Genomic DNA, 26,181 nt, shown 5'->3' with positions numbered 1-26,181 from the left:
ATCACAGCACACAGAGGGGTCTCCTACATCATCTTGTAGCTTTGGATCTGTAGGTTGGTCTTCTTCTTGTGCTCCAACAGTTCATAGATGAGGTGGATGTTGGGCTGGGCTAACTCATAGTCCTGGTTCTAGCCTTGGGTGGTAGCAGGGTTAGCAAGCCCACCTGCTTTCCCTCATCATCACTACCAGGGCGAGCTCTCTAGGCATCTTTGGGAGATAGAAATGGGGCCTAGGGTCCTGAAAGTGGAGGGTACTGAACCAGTTCTGACAGTCTTCTCAAGACCAGTGGCTGCCTCAGGATGCAGGGCTGGGGGAAAACTATGAGAAAACTCTGCTTCCTGTGAACATAGCTCAGAGGAGGCGCAGGGTTGAGAACACAGCCTCCATCTGGGCATTCTGAGCTTGTTTTCCAGTCCTCTTATGAGATACATTCCAAACCCTCTTGTGTATGTATATGTATACACATATGTATATGATGCACATGATGGAGATATGTGTATGCATGTGTGTGTATGCATGTGTGTGAGTACACAAACGTGTGTGTATGCACATGGAAGCAGAGGACAAACTCCCGTCACTATACACCTTATCTTTTAAGTAAGGTCTCTCGCTATCCTGGAATTTACCAGGGAGGCTAGGTTTGCTGTCTTGCATGCTCCAAGCATCTGACTGTCTCCACCTCTCTAATGTTGGGATTACAAGTGCATGTCGCCAGGCCTAGCATTTCTTATTTTAATGTGGGGTTCTTGGGATTGAACTCTGGTCCTCATGCTTACAAGGCAAGCGCTTTACCAACTGAGCTATCTCCCCAGTCTTTCCCACCTCAAATCCTTTGTATTCATAGCAGCAGACAAATCAAAACAACCTTGATTTGGGAGGCAGAGAAGCTTGTTCTTGTTGAACAAAGTACAGGATGTGTTTTAAAACACCCATGGACACTGGCATGCCTCTGTATGAATCCACATGGAGGAAGAGGAAGGAGAGGATCTGTGTGGAGGCACTGCTGAGCTCAATGGTTTTCCTGTGCCAAGGCTATGATGGTAGGCCTGAAAATAGGCGCTAAGAAATGCCAGCGTGGAGGCTGTTAAAAAGACATTTAGGTTAACTGAGTCTAAGAGAGTGAGATTTTCTACCTACAAAGACAGTGTCCTAGGATGGGTCAGCATGGCCAGAGTAGGGCAAATTCTCAAAAGCATCATGGAAGATAAAATAGTCTTTCTTTTAATAACACCAACAACATGTCAGTTGACTATTTAAGAGTACCACACAACCCTGGCAAAATAAATGCCTGATCAGAAGTGAATGGGACTTCGCATCATTAACTAGAAAATAAAAGACATTTGGGAATTGGAGATATATCTCACTTGGTAGAGTTCTTGCCTGGTATGCATGTAGCCATGCATCCAATCCCAAGTACCAAATGAACTAGGCATGAAGGCACAGGCCTGTAAGCTCAGCACTGGAAAAGTGAAGGTAAGGAGATCAAAGTTCAAGGTTGGCCTCTGCTACATTGTTAGTTTGAAGCCAACCTGAGACCTTGCCTCAAATAAATATTTAGAGAAAACAAAGGGATTGGGAGAATGGCTCAGTGGTTAAAGACTCATTCTGCTCCTTCACAGGACCAGAGTTTAGTTCCTAGGACTCACGTTTGTCAGCTCACAACTGCCTGTAACTCCACTTCTAGATCTCACCCTGCCTTCTGGCATCTGCAGATACCCACATACATGTGGTACATGTGTATGCCCCTGATGCACACACACACACACACCATTTTTATTTTAAAAGCTAATTAATGAAGTAAATCAAGATGTGATAGGACTAACATCATTTATGAAGGAGTTTCTACATTTTTTGTAGTAATCAAACAAAATAGCAAATGTATAGTTTCTTAATAGAAAAAATGACATAACCTCAGAAATCGTCATCATAGGTAGTAGACACGACAATAGGTATCAAAGGTTGGTGCAGGAATCTTGACATGATTAGAGACATATTGAATTTTAATTTGCATGCGTGTCTATGAGCAACCCTGTGGGATCTCTCTGCACAATTTCTCCATAAAGTCTGGTTTAGTCAAGTATCTTCCAACTTAACTAAGATCACTTTAGTCCTGGGCGTTTCATAAAGTCCCTCCATCTGACCCAAACTACAAGTCCACTGGTCCTCCTGTCACTGGAGCTCAAGCTTCAGCCAGAAGGTTCTCAATAATTGCACTCTCTGCAATTTCAGATATGTACCCCCCCCCCCCACTTCTCTGCACTTTGCAGCTATCTCTCGTGTGTTCAGACCAGTTTGCTTTACAAAGATTGGCAGTTTTGATTTCAGAAAAATTAAGAAACTGAAGAAGCTACTATCCTCCTTACACTGTGCTTTTAAAATTTCTCTATCCCAAGGACTGTCATGAAGGGAACTATGTGTGAGTGCTCATGCCATGGCATGTGTGAGGAGGTCAGAAGGACAATTCTATGGAGCTGGCCCTTCCCCCTAACTTTACATATGCTCAGGAGATCCAATTAAGGCATCGGGCTTACTCAGCAGGTTCTTTACTACTGAGCCATCTCAGCAGACTGAGACAGGTTCCACTTGTACACACAATAATTATTTTATGTATCTCCTGGAAATATGGCATGGACAAATAAAATTAAGATGAGGGCATTAGGCTGCGCTCTAGCCCAGCCTTTTTATGAGAAGAGACAGAAATTTTCCTCTGTAGGGAGAGTGCGATACGATTGGAAGTGAAAATTGGAACGAAGCAATGAAATGCCTGAAGCAATGAGAGGACAGGCTGTGCAGGGAAAGATTCTTATAGCTCGATCCTGACAGCGTGGCTGCAGGCTTGCAACCCTTAGAACTTTTTGAGAATTAAATTTTGGTTGTCTGTTTCTAGCAATGCAGTTTGTAGTACTCGGTGTTGACAGGCCTGGAACACCAACAATCAGTTACAAGGACTAATCCCTGTTCCTTTAATTCAGAGGATTATGTGTCAGAACCACAGACAAGTTACAGAAGAAAGGAAATGGTTTCCAAACAGCATGCCATGGAGCCCAAGAGTTCAAATATATAAATATGGGGCATTTCACATCCCTGTCTCAACAGTGAGTATACTAGAACAATTGATGTCTTTTCATGATGAAATGGCCAGCTTTGAGGAAGAGTTAAGGGAGCTGAAATGAGTCACCGTTGACTCTGCCCTAAACTTGTGCTTCTCGAAGATGGGATTTAAAATCTGTGGGTGAGGGGAATGTGCAGCTTCCTAGAGAGAAAATAGTCCTCACCTCCCTGAACTCTGCCACAGACAATATCCACAAACTGTTACCTAGAGTGAGATGGGAATCTCTGAGGGAAAGAAAAATAGGGAAATATGTTCTTAGGACCTTGGTGGAAATGCTAGCAAGAAAAAATTCAGACTTAGTTTCCTAGCAACAAAAGGCAATGGACTTGGGCACTGTTTCGTCATTCCTTGAAAACATTGACTCCTGAAGAGTCTAAATGATGAAGAAAGAAAAGCAAGAATGAATTTCCTGGAGGCTAACATCATATCCAACTCTGTTCCTTAGCAAAAGTAAATTACAAGCTTACAGGTTTAGTCACCCATGTATTTTCAATGATTAAGATCAAAACGTGGCCCTGAAGTTAAATTATAAAAAGCACATACTGTATTTGCAGCCTCATGGTTCTTAACTGACCTACGTCATTTGTCCTCCCACAGCTCTGAGACATTGGAAGCAAACTAACACTAAGAGAGAGGATCACTTAAGACCCCATCATGCACACAGTCACAGTCAAGATTTCAGAATGATTCTGCCATAGTGAAAACATGTATGAGACCGCAGACCCTATAACATTATCCGTACTTCTCCATGCACTTGTGAGATGCTCCAGTTCTGTGTGCTTCACACCCTCTCATGCACAGTATGTGTAACATTCTTGCAACACAGATGCAGTGCTTATGCCTCTAGCTGAGTTTGGTTAGCTTTTCATCATGATTCGAGTCCGGGATTGTGTGTGTGTGTGTGCTTGCCTGTGTGTGTGTGTGTGTACATGTTCATGTATCCATAGGTGAATGCATGAATACTGGGGGGGGGGGAACGTGTCTTCCTTAATCACTCTTTACCTTTGTAGAAACAACCGTGCACACACGCACACATACACATATTTATGCAAGTGTGCACACAGGCATACAATAATTATAGTAATGATAATAATAAAAGAGGAAAAGTAAGATAACAGTAAAACATTCTTGAAACATGTATACCTGATTAGAATACATAGTTGAGACCACTGGCTAACTCACTATTCTTTCTCAAAAGGCACATAAAGCAAACTATTCTAGATGTATATCAAATTGTTTAATTTTATAAAAATTGGGTTCTTATCATTCAACATTTTTCCACTTTGCTCCATAAAAATGGTCATTTTCTTTTCTTATTAAACTTTTTTATTCTTTTCAAAAAAGGATAAATAATACTAGCTTGGAGATCGTACTTGGAGAAAGGATAAACAGAGAAATCATCTTTAAGACACTGTTTTCAATATAGAACTTATATTTAGGAGTTAATTCATTTGTTATTTAGCATGTACCTCTCACTCCTTCCCTAGAAAATGTATCTGCTCTGACACCTAGTTCCCTGATAGTCAAATGAGGGAAATATATATATGTACCCTTATGTACTTCCGTTGCCTTTATTTTTACAGTTAGTAGTAATATGCAATTTTACAATTAGATGATGTTCACGGTGATGGTTCCGTGCATGCTCACAGCAGCATATGCTGCCCACATCCGTCTCTTTTCTGTGGCTCCTTTCCTCACCCTTCCCATCCTTGTCCATTCCTTGAAACACTTTCAAGATGACCTTTGTTGTTTGTTTGTTTGTTTCTGCAGGTGAAAGAGGACATGTGACGCTCATTTTTCTCTGACTAGCTTATTTTGCTTATCAAACTGTCCTCCAGTTCTCTTCATTTTACTACAAAGAGCAGAATTTTGTTAGTTTTTAATGGCTCTGTTGCATATCCATCAGATTTCCTTACCCGCTCGCCTGTTGAAGGGCACTTAGGCTGACTCATCTTGGCTATTGTGTATGGTGGAATGCACCCCTCTCTAAGGTTAGTGTGGATGTTCCAGAGGTAAAACAAGAAATGGGGATCCAGTAATAAAGGCTGCTGCTGTAGCTCACCAGGTAAGTACGACTTACTTCATCAAAATCGTTGATCCTCAGGACAGTTTCGTCACCTGAAATACTCAGAGTTTAAATTGACAGTGTTTTGGAGTTGGTTATGTTTAGGGAGATCTACTAGGGTTCATTAAACAACCAACTGACTGACAGAAAGGTAACTCCCAATTAAAAGCAGAAATACGAACTGAACATGGTATCAGCACCAATCTGACTGGTGCCCTTTCTCTTAGTGAGCACAATTTTGAGAAACTGAAAGATAAAATTCCAGTATAACAAGCAACTCAAACTGAGGAGCTTAGTGTGATGACATAAATGCTTTTTGCCATGAAGCTCTGCCAGGCTGATGTGATTCCATTATACCTGCTGAAGGGAACTATTTTCTCCTCTTCTTGATCTGACAGGTGGCCTCAGACCTTACACCCACAGAGCTAGAATGGGCAATGACAACCACTATCTTTGGAAATCTGCCTTTCCTGTTTTCATGTCTAAAAACCTCTGTTCGAAGAAATAATCCCTTTGGGTCTAAACGTTGATATGAAATCTGACAGTGCTTGGAAACTAATGATACGGTGTATTCATTTTGTCTCGACTTTGATATTTAACTCGCATGAAAATGTTCTATCCGACAGGATGAGTTAGTAGGCACCTCATGCTATGCCACGTCGCATTTACAGGCAATGATGATCGTTCTAATGGATACAAACAAACACAGACGTGGTTTTATAAAATCTTAGGAGAACGGTTGTAGGGCAGAATTTAGGAGAGCCATGTGTCTAGGAATCAAAACATGTGAATGGGAATAATAAGTGAAAGCTGCTCAAATCCGTTCTGGGAGCATTAGGAAACAGTGCTCTAAGAAGGAGGAGTCTTCAGCTAAACCAGGTAATTGGCATTGCCACCCTCGGCTCTGAGGCCCTTCAGTCACTCCACACTTGCCATTCTTGCCGTCAGAGGAGAGAGGTCACACCCAGCAGCTTCCCATGAGTCATTCCGTGAATCACAGGGTAAGATCCAGGAAACCCATTATAGCATGGACTGATGCCCGAAGCCTCATCCCTGGCCTGCAGGTGGGCACACTTGCCCTGTCCCCCTAACCCCCAGCACAGGTATTGAGCTGCCCATGCTATTTCTCACCAGGAGTAGCCAAAACCCAGCAGGGTAAGAGATGAATGAGCAACATCAAGAGGGGAGATAAAAGAAAAATGGGCGAGGATCTTCAGAATTCATTAGAAAAGAAGGGTAAATAGCTTTGTGAGCTCCCAGAGCTGTGAGTAAGCTACTTTTAATGACTATGCATGCATTTAAAATCTTCTGTTATATCGGGTTTATTCCATCATGCTCTGATAATTTGCTTAGCAGCTGAAGTACAATATTCTCTTTAAAGGCTTTGGCCTCCTTAAAATCTTCACTACATTTTTAAAACACATTGTCATTTCGGTTTCCTCTTTGCTTTGCTTTGGCTCGAGCCAAATGCAGCAAGTTTATTTTTTTGTTGTTTTCCTTTTGTAGCCTAGTGTGTTTTAATATGTATTTTCATCTCCATTGTCATTTTTTCTTGCCCAAGATGTGTTTTTAAAACTATAATTAAGTCAGTTATTCTGATACTAACTGCAATCACATAATAACATCACAAAAACATTAATAAAAGTTCAGTTTTCTAGAGAATGTAAAAGTGGCAGCCTTCTCTATAGTCAAAATGAAGGCAGAAGGCTATTCTATTTTATTTATTTATTTATTTGTTTATTTATTAAATTTATTTATTTATTAAGGATTTCTGCCTCCTCCCCGCCACCGCCTCCCTTTTCCCTCCCCCTCCCCCCGGACAAGTCCCCCTCCCCCATCAGCTCGAAGAGCAATCAGGGTTCCCTGACCTGCAGGAAGCCCATGGACCACCCACCTTCATCCAGGTCTCCTGCCTTATCACTGCATTGCCCTGTTTTCAGCTCTTCTGAGGAGACCTGATTGGTCCAGTATCAGGCGCAGCATCCGCTTATCTTTGCAGCATCTACCACCTGCTCCCTTTCTGCACCTGAATCCCTTTGTAGTGGATAGAAGCAAAAGTGTCTGTGAGCCCTTTTAAAGTCACAGGATTCTTTTTCTTTCTTTCTTTCTTTCTTTCTTTCTTTCTTTCTTTCTTTCTTTCTTTCTTTCTTTCTTCCTTTCTCTCTCTCTCTCTCTTCCTTTCTTTTATTAATTTTTATTTTCCATTCCAACCACAGTTCTCCCTCCCACCCTCCTCCCACCTCCTCAGCCCACCCCCCATTCACTCCTCCCAAGGGGTAAGGGCTCCCAAGGGGAATCAACAAAGCACAGATTTCATTCTCCTGTGCCAAGACTTGAATGTCAGTGATGTCTTTATAGAGTTTTCGAGTGTGGTTCTCGGAAAATATCATACAACTAGAAACCACAAGCTTAATTTCAGATTCTTTAATTAAACATAAGCTAAACATACGTTCTTAAGGATTTCTCATCTACTGTTTAACAAAGTGGACACTCCAGTGGTGGTGTTTGAGATCTATTTTTCATGAGCATCCTACCCTCAAAGAGCTTTTATTCTCTTCTGTTTTTTTTTCTGATTGTTCTACACTGAGAATGTTATCCAGTCCATCAAAACTACAAGAAAACACAGATAAAAATTAGCCTCTCATCTTCATCTTGCAATGGTTTCTCTAGTAAAATAAATCCTTTGAGCCGGGCGGTGGTGGCGCACACCTTTAATCCCAGTACTCCGGGAGGCAGAGACAGACAATCTCTGTGAGTTCATGGCCAGTCTGGTCTACAGAGGGAGTTTCAAGATAGGCCCCAAAGCTACAGAGAAACCGTATCTCAAAAAATCAATGTGTGTGTGTGTGTGTGTGTGTGTGTGTGTGTGTGTGTGTGTATTGTAAAGATAATAGATAATTGACTATATTGCCTTTGGGAGAGGGGTGAGATGTTAGAGATAATCTGACACAGGGATTAATATTATTAAATATCTACAACTAGAAAGAGACAAATTGTAGTGAATGGACTCATTTTTAGCCAGCTACTTCGTATATTGAGATGTGACTCTTGATTTATATGCTAAACGCCCTATCATATCTTCTTGACTCTTTTAAAGAGTAACTGGTAGTTGCAAGCAATCTTTTGATTACGACCTAAACTTATACTTTCTGTTTGCTTATCATCTGTGCCATCTGAAAACTGATTTGAACATAAATTACTGTATTTCCTGATTCTAAGATATTATCTTGAATGGAGAGCAAATAATACTATCTAGTGAATGAATCTCCTGATTGTTAGACACAGCAGTTTTAGAACTTTCAAAGCAGAAAACTGTGCATTTGAAATCAAAGATATAACAAGTATTTTTTTTTCTTGCAAGAAATCAAGCTTCATTCTGTGGTCCTTGCTATACAAGTAAATTCTGTGTTTTTTTTTTCCATTTAAATATGTGGGACAGACACAGGCAATTTCAACTGGTTTCTAAATAAGATGAAATGAAAGGCTTGATCTCTCCACAGTGAGGAAATGCCAGCTCTTCAAAGGGTGCGGTCTGCCCAAGTACAGGTCATGCCGCCTCCGGGTCAACCTTTCAGTGTGGGTATTCTGTTGTCTGTCCTTGACTATGGTCTATTTTTGCTATTTCTCATTTTATCCAGAGGTGTTTCAAAGCCCAGGCAGAATTTCAGAATGGAGCAAAAATATTATTATTTTATTATTTAAGTATCACATTGACTTAAAGTTAGGCTGATCATCATAACCATCCTTCATTTCATGACGTGAGTGGTTAATTAGATTAGTGTTTTGTCATTACTTTATTGCTTTCCAGACTATCAGTGAAATGACCAGTCGCACCAGAATTTCTGGTACTGACAGAAATGATGATTCCCAAGGTTGGAAAAATGGCTCAGCATTTAAGAACGTTTGCTGTTCTTCCAAAAGCTCCAAGTTGGGCTCACAGCCACCTTTAACTCCAGTTCTAAGAGATCTTACAGCCACTTCTGGTCTCTGTAGGAATCTACACATATGGCCACAAAACACACACATACACACACTTCTTGGGCAGACAGCACCCTTGCTCGAAATCATTTTACTGCCCCATTCTGCCAGTGATATTCCAACAGGGAGAACACTCCACTGATCATATGGATTCTTGACTAAATGGGGATTAAAAACATCCAGGCTTTTAACTACAGTGTACAGATGGACTTTGTATAAACGTGAGAGCTGGGGGAACATTATTCTTCCCCTGAGGGTTTGGCATAGATGTTATATTCACAGCAAGTAGAAGTTCAGAAATTGTATTTTAAATATATGCAAGTTAGATTCACAATTTTTTGTTGGTAGTGGTGTTTTATTTTTATTTTTTATCAGGACAGGTTTTCTCTGAAGCTTTGGAACCTGTTCTAGAACTTGCTCTGTAGACCAGGCTGGCCTCAAACTCACAGACACCCACCTATCTCTGTTTCCTGAGTGCTGGGATTAAAGTGCGCACCACCACCATGCTGATTAAATGCTAGGGACTGAAAGATAAGACAACCTACTTCTGTAAATAACCAGGACATTCCCTTTTTAAGTTTATAGTCAGAGTCACCTGTTAGACAACCTGAAAGGCAGGCTTTTGGGGGTTGGGCTGTTTTTCATATTATTTTTCCCCTTGAAAGTAGAAAGTGATTTAAGGTGTGGTAACACAAACAGTATCTTGTATTTACACAATACTTTTCCCTAAGGCGTTGGCAGATTTTTATCCACACTGGCTCCTTTTCAGCATGGGATCCATGGGTAGAGATGATGACTAGAAATCAAGAACGACAAAAGAACCAAGTCTATGATGTCATTAATTCACAAGCAGAATGGATTCTGAAATTACGGTAAAGACGAGATCACATCTGGGTGTTCATCATCTTGCCTCCAGAGAGAATTATCTATTTTATGTCTACCTTTAAAATACTATAGCAAGATGATGAGGTAAGATGTCTTTAGTAAAATTTTTGGAACTTAGTGCTTGAATAGGGATGTGTCTACAATAAAACCTAAAATGTAAGGAGGAGATGAGAATATTAGAATATCTCCTTGCTACAGAAATTAAGGTATTCAGTTTGACATTATTTCAGTATGAATTGCATTAAAAATTTATAAAATAGACAAGCTAATTTTTAAAAAGTTATTAGGACTTCTGGATATCGGGAAAACGACATTTACACCTAAACCAATTTTTGAATTTTAAATTTAATGAAAATGAGATGTTTTGAAGTATTTATGTTTTTAAAAAAATATTTTATTTATTCTCTGAGAACTCCACACATGGATACCATGTAGTTTGTCCTTACCCACTCCCATTCTCCACCAACTCTGCCAAGGCCTCTTCACCACATCTCTCTCCTAACTTCGTGTCTTTTTTTTAAAAAAAAAAAACATGAGCCTAATTATGGCAGTCCTAATTACCTGAGTCTAATTAATGCTGTTCATATGTGCATGAATATAGGCATCCACTGGGACATGGTTAACTTACCAAGAGCCACATCCCTGAAGGAAATTGACTGTCCTTCTCCCACAGTCACCAACTGCCTGTAGCTCCTCAGCCATGGGAGGGGATTTGAGGGCTTCCCCCATCTATACCAGAATGTTGAGTAGCTTGACACGGTGCAGATGTTGTGTAGGCAACCACAACTCTCATGAGTTCATGAGTGCTGTGGTCCTGTCATGTCCAGAAACATCACTTCAGAGCAGCCTGACCCAACCTCTGTCTCTTATAGTCTTTCTACCTCATATTCTATGATGTCCCTTGAACCTTGGGGAAGAAGGTAATAGAAACACTCCATTGAGGAATGAGCTCTTTACAGTCATTTTTTCTCTCCACTTTGACCAGTTGTGAGCCTCTGGATTAACTGCTGTCCACTGCAAAAAAAAATAATAATAATTTCTTTGATGAGGATTAAGAGACGTGCAAATCGGAGGATGTAAAGATCAATGTTTAGAAGTATGGTTTGAATGAAAAGGAGCCAATAGGTTCAGATGTGCTTTAATTCTTAGTCCTTATTGATAAATTGTTTCAAAAGGATTAGTAGGTATGTCCTTGTTGGAAGAGGGTTGTCACTGAAGGTGGGCTTTGAAATTTCAAATCTTATATCAGGCTCAGCTTCTCTCTCTCTCTCTCTCTCTCTCTCTCTCTCTCTCTCTCTCTCTCTCTCTCCTGCGTGTAGATGGCAATGGAAAGTTCTTGGCTACTCTTCTAGAACCATGCCTGCCTGCATTCCACCATGCTCCATGTCATGTTGATAATGGACTGACCATCTGAATCTATAAGCATAACCCTATCAAATATTGTTGTTTATAAGTTTCATTGCTCATGGTTTCTCTTCACAGCAATAGAACATCAACCAAGACAAGAGAGCAGTTTGATACTCCGTCCATTTAATACATTGTTAATAGTAGTTTCTCCCTTCAAGCTTATTACTTTCCAAGCCATGGGCTTTTGACAGAATTCTCAGTAGTAAACATGAGTTCTGTCTTCTGGGAGTGGGTTTTAAATCTAGTCAGAATGTGGATGGTTATCCCCCATAGCATTCTTGCCACGATTGTATCAATGTGCATATATCTAGCCTTGTGTGCTACTATTGTAGTTCACAGAGTTCAGAGCTGAGCTACATGTATAGCTACTATTTTAGAAGCTTCATAGAAAGATATTCTACATGGAATTACCTTATATTGGGAGATAACACTTCTCCCAAACACCATACTTTTTATACACACACACACACACACACACACACACACACACACACACACACACACACACACAGCTAGAGAGGAGATGGCTTTAATCCTGGTAAACACTAAAATCTACTACTAGCTTTTATCTTTCCTGTTATATATAACTCTAAACTTTAAAAAAGAACATTTTTTTTTCTTTCAGAGGATTGAGGTTCAAGTTCCCAAAACTACAATTGTGTCTCACAACCATCTACTCCAATTCAAGGGGTACTGACCTTCTCTGACCTCCCAGGCACCAGGCACACATGTAAAATGCATGCATCCATAAAGGCCAAAACACTCATACACATACAATAAAATATGAATCCAATATAAAGAGTCCAGTATGAGTTATGGGATTACCCCCCTTTAAATCGTTGGCCAGTGAAGTGCCATAGGCTCCCCTAAAAAGTATAAGGCTTGTTCTTGCTCTTGACTCCTCCCAGAACTTGATGTTAAGATCCTTCCTGGCTGACTATGGGGGCACACATCTTTAATCCCAGCCCTTGGGTGCCAGAGGCAGGTGGATCTCTGTGAGCTTGGGGACAGCCTGGCCTACATACTAAGCTCCATGCCAGCCAAGACTATGTCCCACGCTTTCAGGAAGTGAATTTGGGGTAGACACAGCTGAGTCTAGATAGGGCCAGTTTACTCCAGCTCCCCCAGTCTTTACTGCATCCATTCCGCAAAATTTAAAGAGATTTTAGAGATTGATATTTTCACATGAGCCCCTCTGTATTTTAAATTTGTCTGTTTTGAACAGTGAATGAGTGTCACAAAATATACTTGCAAATTGTAGGCAAAGCTCACTGGCCCCATGCTCCCTTTGGCTTAGTTGGGTTTAGTTCCTTTTGGTGCTTTTACTATACTCAAGAAAAAATTAAAAAGTAAACACTGTCCCTGCTCCTAAACATGCTCTCCAGCCCTCTTTAATCCCTACTGTTCATTTTTAATAAATTAAAAATCTACTTAACTCTTCAAGGATCTTCAGTGCCCATAATCAAGTGTAAATTCCTTAAGAAAATTTTAGGATCTCTCTCCTTCTTCATGCTGCTTTCTACGTTGGCATATTGTGGTCTGTTAGAGGATGCTCCTTTTGCTCTTGCCCTCTGTTGACCTTGTACTCCAGCTAGAATATTGTGTGCTGTCTGGAGCCCTTTAAGTGATGTTTACACAGCTTACCAGAACACAGAGTACAGGAAGAACTTAATCATAAAACTATTGCTATAATTGATACAGAGTGACCTGTTTTGACCCACTGGATATATTAAAAGTAAACTCAATAAGTATTATTGAGATCTTCCTGTGTGCCACTCAGCTAGGCATTAGAGTTATGAAAATTTAAAGCATCATTCTCTTTGAATTGTTTCAGCCTCAGTTGGAAATGCCATCCACAGGTGGAATAGGGAAGCATTCATGGAGTTTTGTGGAAGATGCTGATGGAGACTAGAGTAAGGAAAGAATGGAAAAGTAATTTAGAGAGTAAATACATGAGAGGATTGCAAGGATTTACATGTGGCGTAGAGAGTGGAGGCATTTTAGGCAGAAGAAAGGTCTATCAAACAGAGGATTAATGTGTTTATGTAAGGAAGGCCAGCGTGAGAATGGCACATTGTTTCCTAGGATTGAAAGTTTGTAGCAGGGTAGACACAGGCTTAAATCATTATTGTCACCCTGTGACAGCTTATATGGAATTTGGTCATGGAAATTATTTTCCTAAGCCTTCCTGTCATGAGACAGGAGTCTCTTCACTAAACCATTAAGACTGAACTGATACCTACTGCTCTTCAAGCCCCTCAGTCACAGCCAATTTAGAGGACTGTTGCCACCCACCGAGAGCTAGTATTAGGAAAGGAATACATCTGAGATCCAGTATTAGGGAAGGAATGTGTTTGAGAGTTTTCTGATAAATTTCTTTGTTCAAATCACGTGCTTGCTCCCACCCCTTTACCTGCATTCTGTTGTGTAAGCCTCAACACATATTTCATATTTTTAAATTCAGTAAGTGAAACTTTGTTAGACATAATTTTGGGATACTTATTTTATGCTTCGTTTTTACAATATTTAGACTTGAAATACAAATTAATAATGATTCCTGGTTATTTTACCTCTAGGTGCTATTGTAGCATTATATTATATGTAACATATATATCATAATATATGATATTATACACTTTTAGTAGTTCTGTAAGATTCTTCAAGGCTGTGCTAACACCTGCAAGAAAGAACTGTGTTGTCATTTAGAAAAATAACATCCTGTCTGTTGTTACTGTCACATACACAAAAGCCCGAGGATAATTCTATAAAGTATAAAACTTTTGGAATATGAAAGTTTAGAGTTATATATGACAGGAAAGATAAAAGCTAGTAGTAGGTCTTAGTGTTTACCAGGATTAAAGCAGCATTAAAAGCCTTTGTTTGTTTAGCTCTCACGATATGTGGTTTCACCAGCAAAGCAAACCTCCTTGGGGCTGATTGAGTCAGCTCTCGAAAAGGCGGTGAGCTATGCTGTTGCCATTCAGAGTTGTCCCCATTAAATGCTTCTCGGAATTAGGTCATACATGGGCACTGGCTGAGCAAGGCACAAAGTGTCCTTCACAATGATTGGGATAATTGTTGGTTCTGTCCACCCTTGCATCTCTCCTCTTTCCATCCTTTCATTTGGTAGTTTTTTCTTTACTGCTATACCTGTTTTTCAGTGCAACCACAGGCATTGATTTGCTCTGATAGTCGCTTGGGCTAAAGGCTGTAGCATTACAAACCTATTGAAAGCCAGAATATATTGCTGTGTCTTGGCCATCCATGTGTCTATACACTCAGTAGAAGGCCTGCCATGCTAATAGAAATGCAACAACTATTTCTTAACTAAAAGTGAATGACAATGTTTTCACTGGACATTTAACATTGAAATAATGGCTGAGTTCTGAATGTGCTATCTTACAAGGTTAATACTGTTATAATTATAGTTTGGAATAAGTAAATTTTAACTTATCATGAAATGGTATTTTGCATAAATATAATATGTGTAGTAGTCATATTATATTTTATCATTATATACTCATAGATTATTTCAGCTTTCAATTGGGTCTTAAGATATAATATCCACTCTTGGTATTTTTCTTTTTTTCCATTTATTTATTTTTAAATGTTTTCTTTATTATTTTATTATGTGTACAGTGTTCTGCCTGCATGTACACCTGCAGGCCAGAAGAGAGCACCAGACCACATTATAGATGGTTGTGAGCCACCATGTGGTTGTTAGGAATTGAACTCAGGACCTTTGGAAGAGCAGTCAGTGATCCTAACCTCTGAGCCATGCCTCCAGCCGTTGGCATTTTTCAATAATACAATATATTAATTAAAATCACCCAGAGTACCTAGACAACAATGATGGCCCTAAGAAAGACATACATCGATCTAATCTATATGGGAAGTAGAAAAAGACAAGATCTCCTGAGTAAATTAGGAGCATGGGGACCTTGGGAGAAGGTTGAAGGGGAGGAGAGAAGCAGGGAAAGGAGCAGAGAAAATTGTAGAGCTCAATAAAAATCAATTTTAAAAAATCCCCATGTTGTATAAGAGATCTCTTAGCTTATTTTTCCCAGCTAACTGAAACTCTGTATCCTTAGTCCATTATCTCTTCAACTCTCCATTCTAAGCATTCTAGCCCACTCAAGCCACAATACTCAAGTCTGTCCATCAACTATTGGAGATTCTACTCTGAATGAAATTATTTAGTATGACCACCTCTCTTTCTGGAAGATAAGCCTCTTTCATATTTTCTGACATTTCTTTCCTTTTCAGGTGTTCTCTGGATTTACACAAGGACTAAGGGTTGTGCCTCCTAGTATTGATGGTGGAACACATGTGTTGAGAAGGCTCTGATGTGCTTTAAGGTACCTGCCCTTGAAGGCCATGTCTTGGGATTAAAAATCAACAAAGCGTTATTAGACCATCTCTATGAGCTCAACAGGAGTCCTGTCTCTGTGCTGTGGAGCCCTGGGATTTGGCTGGAACTCTCTGTCACTGCGTTCATTTCTGACATCTCTCCCTCACCACTGTTTTCATTCTAATGTGACTGGCCCTTTGGGGGTTCCTCAGAAGGTAATTTCTTTCCAGAATCTAACAGGGAAATATGGTTGAAGTCTTGCCCTACACTCTTCAATCCTACTTTTAAAAAAAATAGGTGCTACTCTTCAATATAGCCTTCATGATTGAATCTTTTGGGTAAAAGAGGGGAGGAAGGGAGTCCTGATTGCTGTTCTCATTAACTGGGTCCTTTGCCCTTTCAGGTTTCTAGTTCAAGAAACCTTACCCATTATTATATATCAGATAATACTACCCCCAGGGTCATCATCTCTTCTTTCCAGAACTGACATTAAAGGAATATGATTAGTAGAGAGGAATAAAAACACATTAATTTTAACATTTTCCAAGCGTTATATACGTCAGATTCATTTTACCCAAGAGAATGCTAAAGCTCAAAGTGGTAAAAGTAACTTGCAAAATAGCAGAGCCCTGATTCAAAGCCTGGCTATAAAGCATAATGATAGCACCAGATGGCTGGGAGTTTTTAAGCTTCTCGTATCTCCCCACAAGCTTTAAGCACCAAATATTGCTTATCAAATTTAAAACATAATTTTGTAGCACTTCTCCAACCTCATTTAATGTTCAGCACATGAGACCGGAAGCAATTGCCCTAATTAATTAGTTTTACAAAGCACACTGTAGAAATGAATTAATGATTAAATGAAATTAAAATCTAACTGAGGCAGGCAATTCTACTGCTTTCCACTCATGGTGGGGAGAGCTTTGTTTCAGATAAGTGTTATCTGTGATACATCAAAATGCATCATTGTCATTTTAAAATGTGTTTGACTTAATTTTTCAAAAGAGCAGAGAAGTATTTTGCATTTAAAACTACTGGTTGAGGATTAATGGACTAGAATCTATATTATTTAAGACATAATTTGGTTTGAGTTTTTAAAAAAGTAAGATTAAAATTTGTTTCTAAAAGGAAGTTACAAATATGATTTTTTTTTCAATGTGGATAAAAAAAAACGGATATTTTTTTAACCAACAGGTTGTTCCAGACTACTGCTAGAAAAAATGTCACAGAAATGATCATGAAATAAGCTCTATCTGGCTCTTTGATCACTGTGTTCAATGCATATTGACTGTCGCTTTAAATTAATTGCATGTGCCCTACTGGCGTGCGTCTTCCTCCAGCCAGTTATCTTAGTAAACACGTAGCACGCACTGATCTCCTGGTGATGCTTCCAGCCAAGACTAGCTGTGTGTAGAAAAGCCCTGCTGCCACTACAGCTCCCTTTGGAAACCCTGTTTATCGAGGGTCATCTATACAGAGCTAAGACCCATTGCTGCTCAATGCTTCTGTCCCATGATGTCTACCATTTCTCGAGGCACCTGTCTTTTTCCAGCCCAGATGACTGAATGGGCACCAGTACTGTTCATGGTGTGATCTCGGGGCACCATGGAGATTTTATTGAGGTCACTCTTTTATAGACATCGTGCTTTTTATGTTGTCTTTTTAATGTAAAAGACTGTGAGAAGTTAGCAAAGGCATGGGCTAAAAATAGATCACACACTCTAAGAAAAAATTTCGCTGTGATATTGAACTCATTATCCATCAGGCAAACCTGCCTTAACTCTTTCCTGCTCTAAGTACCTTTCCAGGGAGCTTTTCTTTCCTTATGCAACAAGTCTACTGTGGGTCTATCTAAGGTTTCAAATGAGGACTTCTGCTTTCTTTCTTCCTGACCTTCTACTCATGCTTGCCACTGCCTGCTTGGTATTTGTTTGATACCCCAGATCTACCTTGAATTCAATGGGCTGAGTTAAATGCACCATTTTCCTTGATCTTCCATCTAGGTTTCCTGTTTCAATGAAACAGAACCACGTTTACCCCATTACCTATTTAGAAACTGCCATTTCCAATGCTATCTTCCTCAAACTCACCAATACTCATTTCTCTCTTCTCATAAATCCTGATCTTCTGCCTCCCGAGAATATCATTAAGTCTATTCGCATCTCGTTCCCACTCTCTTAGCTCTTGCCAAGATTTCTGAAATACAGTTCTTGGGAGATGGCTCAATAAGTAAAGTACTTATCATGTAAGCCCAAGGACCTGAATTCGGATCCCTAGCACCCACATAAATTATTGAACATGGCTGTGTGTCTGTAACCCTTGTAACAAAGAGGCGGAGATCCCAGGATCAATGGGGCTCAATAGTCAAGCAGTTTAGAAGAATCACCAAACTCCGGGATCAGTGAAAACCCTTGTCTAAAAAAATTAGGTGGAAAAAGAATCCAATAGACAATTGACATCATTCTCAGGTCTCCGTGTACAGTGCACACTTCCGGTATCCACATACATACCCAGGCACCAGAACAAACAGAGTAAACTAACAAGGTTTCTGCAACAGCATTCTCCCTGCCCTCTTCCTGCTCTAACTTCATATAAATTATTTGCTTAAAACCTCTAAATTTTTCTTTGTCTCAGCCTAGCCTGGTCACAAAGATGTCTTTTTCTCTTTTGATGGTGGTACTGACTCTCTCACCTCTGGGGTTTTCCAAACACCATCCCTTATGTATAGAAAGATGGCTATGTTTTTTAATCAATGGGTGACCAAATTATGCTTGTCTAGAGCAGAGACCCTCAAAGACCTCATGACAAACAGATGCTCTGAATATATTTATCTTTTACCTGAACAAGTTTGCCCCATTTAATTGTCTGTTTTATAAACAAAAATCTGAACTGAAACTGACACCTGCATATGAACCTACAAGATTTGTTTTTAGACCCTGGCAGGAAGGTTCATTGTTCACGCCTGTCAGCAGCATCACAGGATGGTGTTCCTGACTGGGGAGTGTCACCGTCTTTGACTTGCGTGGCACCCTGAAGATGCAGCCAAGACTGAGGGCAGGATGGCAAGCCCAGAACAGCGAGGGAAATACTGTATATCTTCCGTCAGCCAAATCCCTCGACTCCAACCTGGCATGAGTGGGGAGACAGATGTCACTGTCAGATTGCTCCGTCATCCTTGATGTGACCTACCACAAGGTGTTCTGATTTCATATCTAACAGGCTGAGTCATTTCTGCAAGTCTGGACAGTGAAAAGGAGAAAATAATTTTACGATTTGGCAAGGCCAGTGATGTATACTCCACCTAGAAACAGACCTAGAATCTCCACAATTGAAGAGAGCATCTGGCTGCCATCTACAGGAAGCTGGGAGCATGCCAGCTTTAATAATTACAGTCAGCTTGCCCACCTTCCGGCGTCACCTAAGTCAGATGACACACATTCAGTTCTGTTCCAAAGCATACCATGCATGATTGCTAGAAAATTCTGTGAGGTAACTGTCTCATCCTAGAAATGGTAACAGTTTATGGGTACATGGAAGAAAGTAATTACGCAGTGAACTCAGAAGAATGTCTTCAAAATGACAACTTAGGAGATGATAAAATTGCTAATTACTATTCATGCAAATTTAAGTATTTTAATTCATATCACTCACATTGTCTTTCTAGTTTAAGTGAGAAAATACTTATTTTAATTTGCTCTAATATTTTTATTTTGTATTATAATAATTATTCTAAGTCAAATATGATCTGAGATACAAAAACCCCACACAAGAAAGAGATTTGTTTTTGTCTAGTACATGTTGGGCTTTATAAAGTCTAAAATATAATTAAAATATCAGAAAGCAACATTGCATATGTATATATTTCACAATATTATATTACTTCATAATATATACATTGTTTCACAATACTATTTTATACACACCAATTGTGTATATATATTTCACAATGTTCTATTCTTTCATAACACATTATTTCACAATAATATACATATGAAATATTGTGAAATAATTATGGAACAGAGGGTCCCACTTTATTTAAACTTTTCTGAATTTCTTATGTTCAAAGGATTCCACATAATTTTATTAAAAAGTTTGATAGTTTCAGCCATTTTTCTAAAAGTAGTTCTATTTTTCCATGTTATTTTCAGAGTTTTAAGGAGGAAATGGTCTAAGGGCAATTGCTCTTTTGAAAGAAACCAACACCCCAGAGAGGGGAAATTTAGGCAAGTATGTTGAACAGTAATAACCAGCACCTGAATGCCCTTTATAACATTCATGGCAAAGTTCTATGTCGTTTGCCCATGATGACACACTTAATCCTTGTAACTCACTTAGGTGGGTGTTCTTAAAATTCTGATTTCCATGAACAAAGAAACTGAAGTCTGCCCTGGTTAAAGATAAGAATTTCCCTAGGTCACAGCTAGCATATAAAAGAGATAGAATTCAAACAACTCAAACATCCACTGCTGGCCTTCTAAAACACCATGAGAAGAAACTGTTCTTTTTAAAAAGAGTTAAATATCCCCTAGTATATTTGATGCCCAATCACAATAATGACAATTCTGTGAACTGTCTAACATCCTTACAACAAACTCCTGTTTACCCAGCCTCCATCAGCCTCTGTTATTTACAGCCTGCTGATGTCACACCAAACCACAAAGAGTTTACTGATTCATTTTCCAGGTAGAATAACTATATCAGCATTACTGGCATGAATAAAACAGTACTCCTATGAAGAAGGAGTGGGAAACAGAGGATAAAGTGAGAAAAGTAAGTAACAATCAAATTAAGCAGAACATTGAAGAGAAGTAGGTCAGATATGGTGGCTCACAATGGTAATGCCAGCATCTAGGATGCAGAGTCAAGAGAATCAGGAATTCGGCATGGAAAGTTTAAGTTTAGCCTGAGCTACAAAAGACCCTGTTTCAAAGACAAAAAGCCAAGCATGTAGCATGTACATTGTTGAAGTTCTTAAAGAAATAAACAAAGATTGGTTTACATGTTAATTATCTAAGCTATCATTCAAGAAAGCATTTCTGAAATTAAAAACAGGAAACATGTTTGGGCCACTCAGACTGCACAAGAATCAAGGAAAAAGAGAAACTTAACAGTAGCTGTAGATAAGTTGGAGCTCCAAAACCTAAAACTTATACACTCAGAGAGAACAAAACTGCATCTTAAAAATCAACCTGGCCATTTAAACATACCCTGAAGAAGATATGCAAAAATAGGTATGCTACCATGGCGAGGGGGCAGCTCCCAAGGTCTTAAATCTTGATTAAGAACTACAGCAATTAAAAAATGTTGTTCTGACAAAATAACTTTATAAAGACCAAGTAGGTATGTAGGGATGTGTGTGTGTGTGTGTGTGTGTGTGTGTGTGTGTGTGTGTGCATGTATCTATATATGTATCATCAATTAAATAAAGAGAGCAGGTGGGAGAGTATGGAACTAGTTAGAGAATTTAAGTTCAGAGAATTTAAGCCTATTCTTGTTCATTCACAGTTATTGACAGAAGATATGGCTTAAGGTGTGGCTACTAACAAAGGTATCTTGACCTAGCGTATGGTTACTTGGCATTTTGGGTATTAAGATGGTAATTACTTTGTTCCTTGTATCATGATTAAAAAAAAGTCTTTTGTTTTCCTTCACCCTTTTTTGGATTGGGTTATTAAAATTCATAAGAAATAAACAAACACGGGGAGATTCAGGATTCACTGAGTTGCCCTTCCAGTATTATCCTATGTCTCTGCATTTCTTTTGTATCTCTGTTTATTTCTGCCAGCATTTCTAACCCACATACCTCTACCCTGGAACATATGAACCAGTTGGGTTAGACTCCAACACGTCTCCCTAATGTGTGGCTACCGCAGGAGAAGTAGAGGAACCTTTAGAGGGAGCAAAGGAAAGGGAAAATTATTACTGTACTATGATCTCAGAAAAGATTTAACAATAACAATAAATATTAGCTCCAACTTAATAAAAGTCAAATAAAAAATAAAAAAACAAGCAAACCAAACTAGCCATGTTTTCAAGGCAGTTATCACTAGGACTAGCACCAAATTGGGCCTCAGCTTCCAGATGATTGGAACACACATGTCTCAGTCACAGGCATTATCAATGCAGTTATGTTTCCCTGAGTTGTCAGTTGTGACTACAACCATTGGGCTTGAAAAGCTTCGGGAGGAAAATGGTTGGAATGAAGAATCACCATCTTAAGCTAGGAGTCAAGTTTCACGAATCAGCATGATATTAGCATTGGGATGATGATTGATGTACAAAGACAGAAATTTATAAAAATTAGGGAAATTGAAGAGCCACAGGCCATCTCCTGAACAGGAACTTTATGGTTTCCCCTCACCAAATTTCTTTTTTTTTTTTTTTTACCAAATTTCTTTAAAGTTTGGAAAGTGGTTACAGAGCATTTTTTATGGTTTCAATTTCATAACTTATTGATTATTAAATTTATTTAAGAAAATTAAAATGCCTAAGAAGAAATATATATGAAAAGACTTTCATACAATTAATTTAAATTTGTTAAAGATGCTTTAAACCTTCGTAACTGTATATGAATACATTTGCAACAGTGTACTGGAGAGTATGTTTAACTTTAAGCTATTCCTTAATAAAAACACTTCTTACTTGAAATAAGGGACATAAATTTGGACTAGTGAAATGGCTCAGCGGTTAAGAATCCATACAGTCCCATGCTTTTTCAGACGCAGGCCAGCTGGCCTTAGTGGGTTCCCAATTGAACATCCCCATTGTCTCAGTGTGTGGGTGCACCCCTCATGGTCCTGAGTTCCTTGCTCGTGCTCTCTCTCCATCTGCTCCTGATTTGGACCTTGAGATTTCAGTCCTGTGCTCCAATGTGGGTCTCTGTCTCTGTCTCCTTTCATCGCCTGATGAAGGTTAATATTCAGGAGGATGCCTATATATTTGTCTTAGGATGGGGATCCTAGGCAGTTTGGATGCTCACCTTACTAGACCTGGATGGAGGTGGGTGGTCCTTGGACTTCCCACAGGTCAGGGAACCCTGATTGCTCTTCGAGCTGATGAGAGAGGGGGACTTGATGGGGGGAGGGGGAGGGAAATGGGAGGCGGTGGCGGGGAAGAGGCAGAAATCTTTAATAAATAAATAAATTTTAAAAAAAGAATCCATACAGTCCTCACAAAGAACTGGAGTTTGGTTCAGATACCTCAAGACCACCTGTAAGTCCAGTCTCAGGGAATCTGATACCCCCTTCTGGCCTCCTTGGCCTTCTTTACTCTCTCTCTCTCTCTCTCTCTCTCTCTCTCTCTCTCTCTCTCTCTCTCTCCCTCCCTCCCTCCCTCCCTCCCTCCCTCCTTCCCTTGGCCTCTTTTACTCTCTCTCTCTCTCTCTCTCTCTCTCTCTCTCTCTCTCTCTCTCTCTGACACACACACACACACATACACACACATTTTTAAAAATAGAGACAGATTTTAAATTGATTGTCTTCTATTATTCAGGTTTAAAATAACATAAACAGTTTTTAAAAAAATTACAAAAATAAATCACAAGCTGAAACTTCAGAGTATCTTAAAACAATTCACAAATCTTATAGTAACACAATGAAAAAAACAGATAAAAACTCTAAGTAAGAATAAAAATGAAGAAAAACATTTATAACAAAAAATTTGAGTAGAAAACAGACAAAATAGAATTCATGCATTCTAAAATTATTGATGAATCTATAAAACAACAGGCCACTAAATAAAGAGTGTAAAAAAGAGGATGTAGTTACTGTATGAAATATGGAGTATTGATCAGAAATTATCTGTAGGAAAGAAACTTGAAAAATAGATTGCAGAAGGAATTTTTCTCATTACTGAGTGAACTAGTCTGCAAGTAAAGCATATAATTTCCCAGAAAGATTGAATGTTCCAAAATGGTACCAAAAGAGGTAGGAAAATGGAAAAGGCTCTCCCAAGGCTGAACAAGGATAATTATTCCAAAGAGCATGCTCTATTTGAGAATAGGAGCCGAAAGAACTCAAGAGGAAAAGCCTATTGAGTCTTTAATGCAACATATTTTCTTTCAAAAAATGTCTAAGCATTTCCAATTCAGTTAAAAAACAAACACAAAACAACAACAAAAACAAATTTCACTCCTCTGAACAAATATAATGTGAAACACCAACAAATATTCCACAAGAAAAATATATAGACTAATGGAAAAAAGTAAAGATACATTATTAACAAAAATTTCAGCATATTTTATAATATTTTTGAAGTGTAATGAAACAGTGGAGTATTTTGAAAACAAGATATGGATTAATATATTTACCATATTAATAAGAAAATAATCATACCCTCATTTTCACTGATTATAGAGGGCAAAATTCTTGTCATGATTTTTTTAATTCAATATAATAGCAACTTTCCTAATTTTATAAATTATAACTGACATTTCAGCTCAAAAGCAAACATAGTATTTAACAGAGAAACTTTCCATTAAAAGGAGCAAACAGAGATACCAGGCCCTCAAATATTAGCACATTGCTTTTGAGCTCCCCATTACCCTCCAGCATTGTGTTGGAGCAGCTGGGCTGGACTCCGTAAACGTTGCTTTATTTGCAGCTTCTAGAAAGCTAAGCATTATCAGTGAATGGATGGCTCTAGGGAAACCCTGTAGGTGTAAAATAAATTTCTTTTTTCTTTTTAAAAACAACTGAGCAGGACCATGGCCATGGAAGTTAGAATCCACCATGTAACAACTAACCTGCCAAATCAACTAGTCCTGAAAATGGATGGCACTGGAGCACTGGGCCCACAGCCAATGCCAAGAGTCAGAACGGAATGGGTGCAATCATGAGCACACTCACAGCAAATCTCAACGGATACAAAAAAAGATAGAGTAAACCCCTGTATATTATCAGATCACCATGGGTTAAAGTTAGAATTCAACAACACAAACTATAGAAAGCCTACAAACTTATGAAAACTGAACAATTCTCATATGAATTACCACTGGGTCAAGGAAGGAATAAAGAAATTTAAGACTTTGTAGATTTCAATGAAAATGAATGCATAATATACCTCAACTTATGGGACATTATGGAAGCAATGCAAAAAGGAAAGTTCATAGCACTAAGTGACCACATAAAGAATTTGGAGAATTCTCACACCAGCAACTTAACAGTACACCTTAAATCTCTAAAACAAAAGAAGCAAATTCATCCAAGAGGAGTAGATGGAAGGAAATAATCAAACTCAGGCCTGAAATCAATAAAATAGAAACAAAAAGAACAATACAGATAATCAGTGTAGCAAAGAATTAGTTCTTTGAGAAAATAAAAAAAGACTTATAAACCCATATTCAAACTAACCAAAAAGCAGAGAGAGAGAATATCCAAATTAACAAAAATCAGAAATGAAAAGGGGGATATAACAAATCCTGAGACAATCCAGAGAAACATCAGGTTATATTTCAAGAAAACTATACGCTACAAAATTAAAAAACCTAAAAGAAATAAACAATTTTCTTAATAGATACCATACTCCAAAAATTAAATCAAGACCAGATAAATGATTTAAACAGACCTAATACCCCTAAGGAAATAGAAACAGGCATTAAAAGTCTCCAACCAAAAAACTACATGGCGAGATGTTTCAGTACAAAATTCTACTAGAATTCCAAGGAAAAGCTAATGTCAATACTCTTCAAATTGCTCCACACAATAGAAGCAGAAGGAATATTATCAAGCTCTTTTTATAAGGCTACAGTTACCCTCATATCCAAACCATACAAAGATGCAACAAAAAAAAAGAATTACAGACCAATATCTTTCATAAATATTAATGCAAAAATATTTAATAAAATACTGCTGAGGGACAATGGTCTTGTACTCTGTCACTCGTATTGTTTTCATAAAATGCTGATTGGCCAGTATCCAGGCAAGAAGTATAGAAAGGGTAACCAGGCAGAAAGTAGAGGTGGGATGACAAGAACAGGAGAATTCTGGGAAGAGGAAAGACTCTGTCTGCAGTCATCACCTAGATACAGAGAAAGCAAGATGAGAATACCTCGCTGATAAAAGGTACCAATCCACATGGCTGGCACAGACAAGAGTTATGGGTTAACATAGGATGTAAGAGTTAAAAAGAATCCTGAGCTAAAAGGCCAACCAGTTTATGCTTAATATACACCTCTGTGTGCTTCTTTGAAATTAAACAGCTACGGGAATGGGTGTGACAAAAACCTCTGTCAACAAAATACTAGCAAACTGAATCCAAGAATATATAAAAGAAATTAATCACCATGATTAAGTAGGCTTTATCCTAGAGATACAGGGTTGGTACAACATATGAAGATCTGTCAAAGTAATTCACCATATAAACAAACTGAAAGAAAAAACCTAC

The sequence above is a fragment of the Microtus pennsylvanicus genome, chromosome 19, assembly GCF_037038515.1.
Source record: "Microtus pennsylvanicus isolate mMicPen1 chromosome 19, mMicPen1.hap1, whole genome shotgun sequence".
Lineage (NCBI taxonomy): Eukaryota > Metazoa > Chordata > Mammalia > Rodentia > Cricetidae > Microtus > Microtus pennsylvanicus.
The sequence above is the reverse complement of the archived record's forward strand: the minus strand, read 5'-3'. Positions refer to the sequence as shown.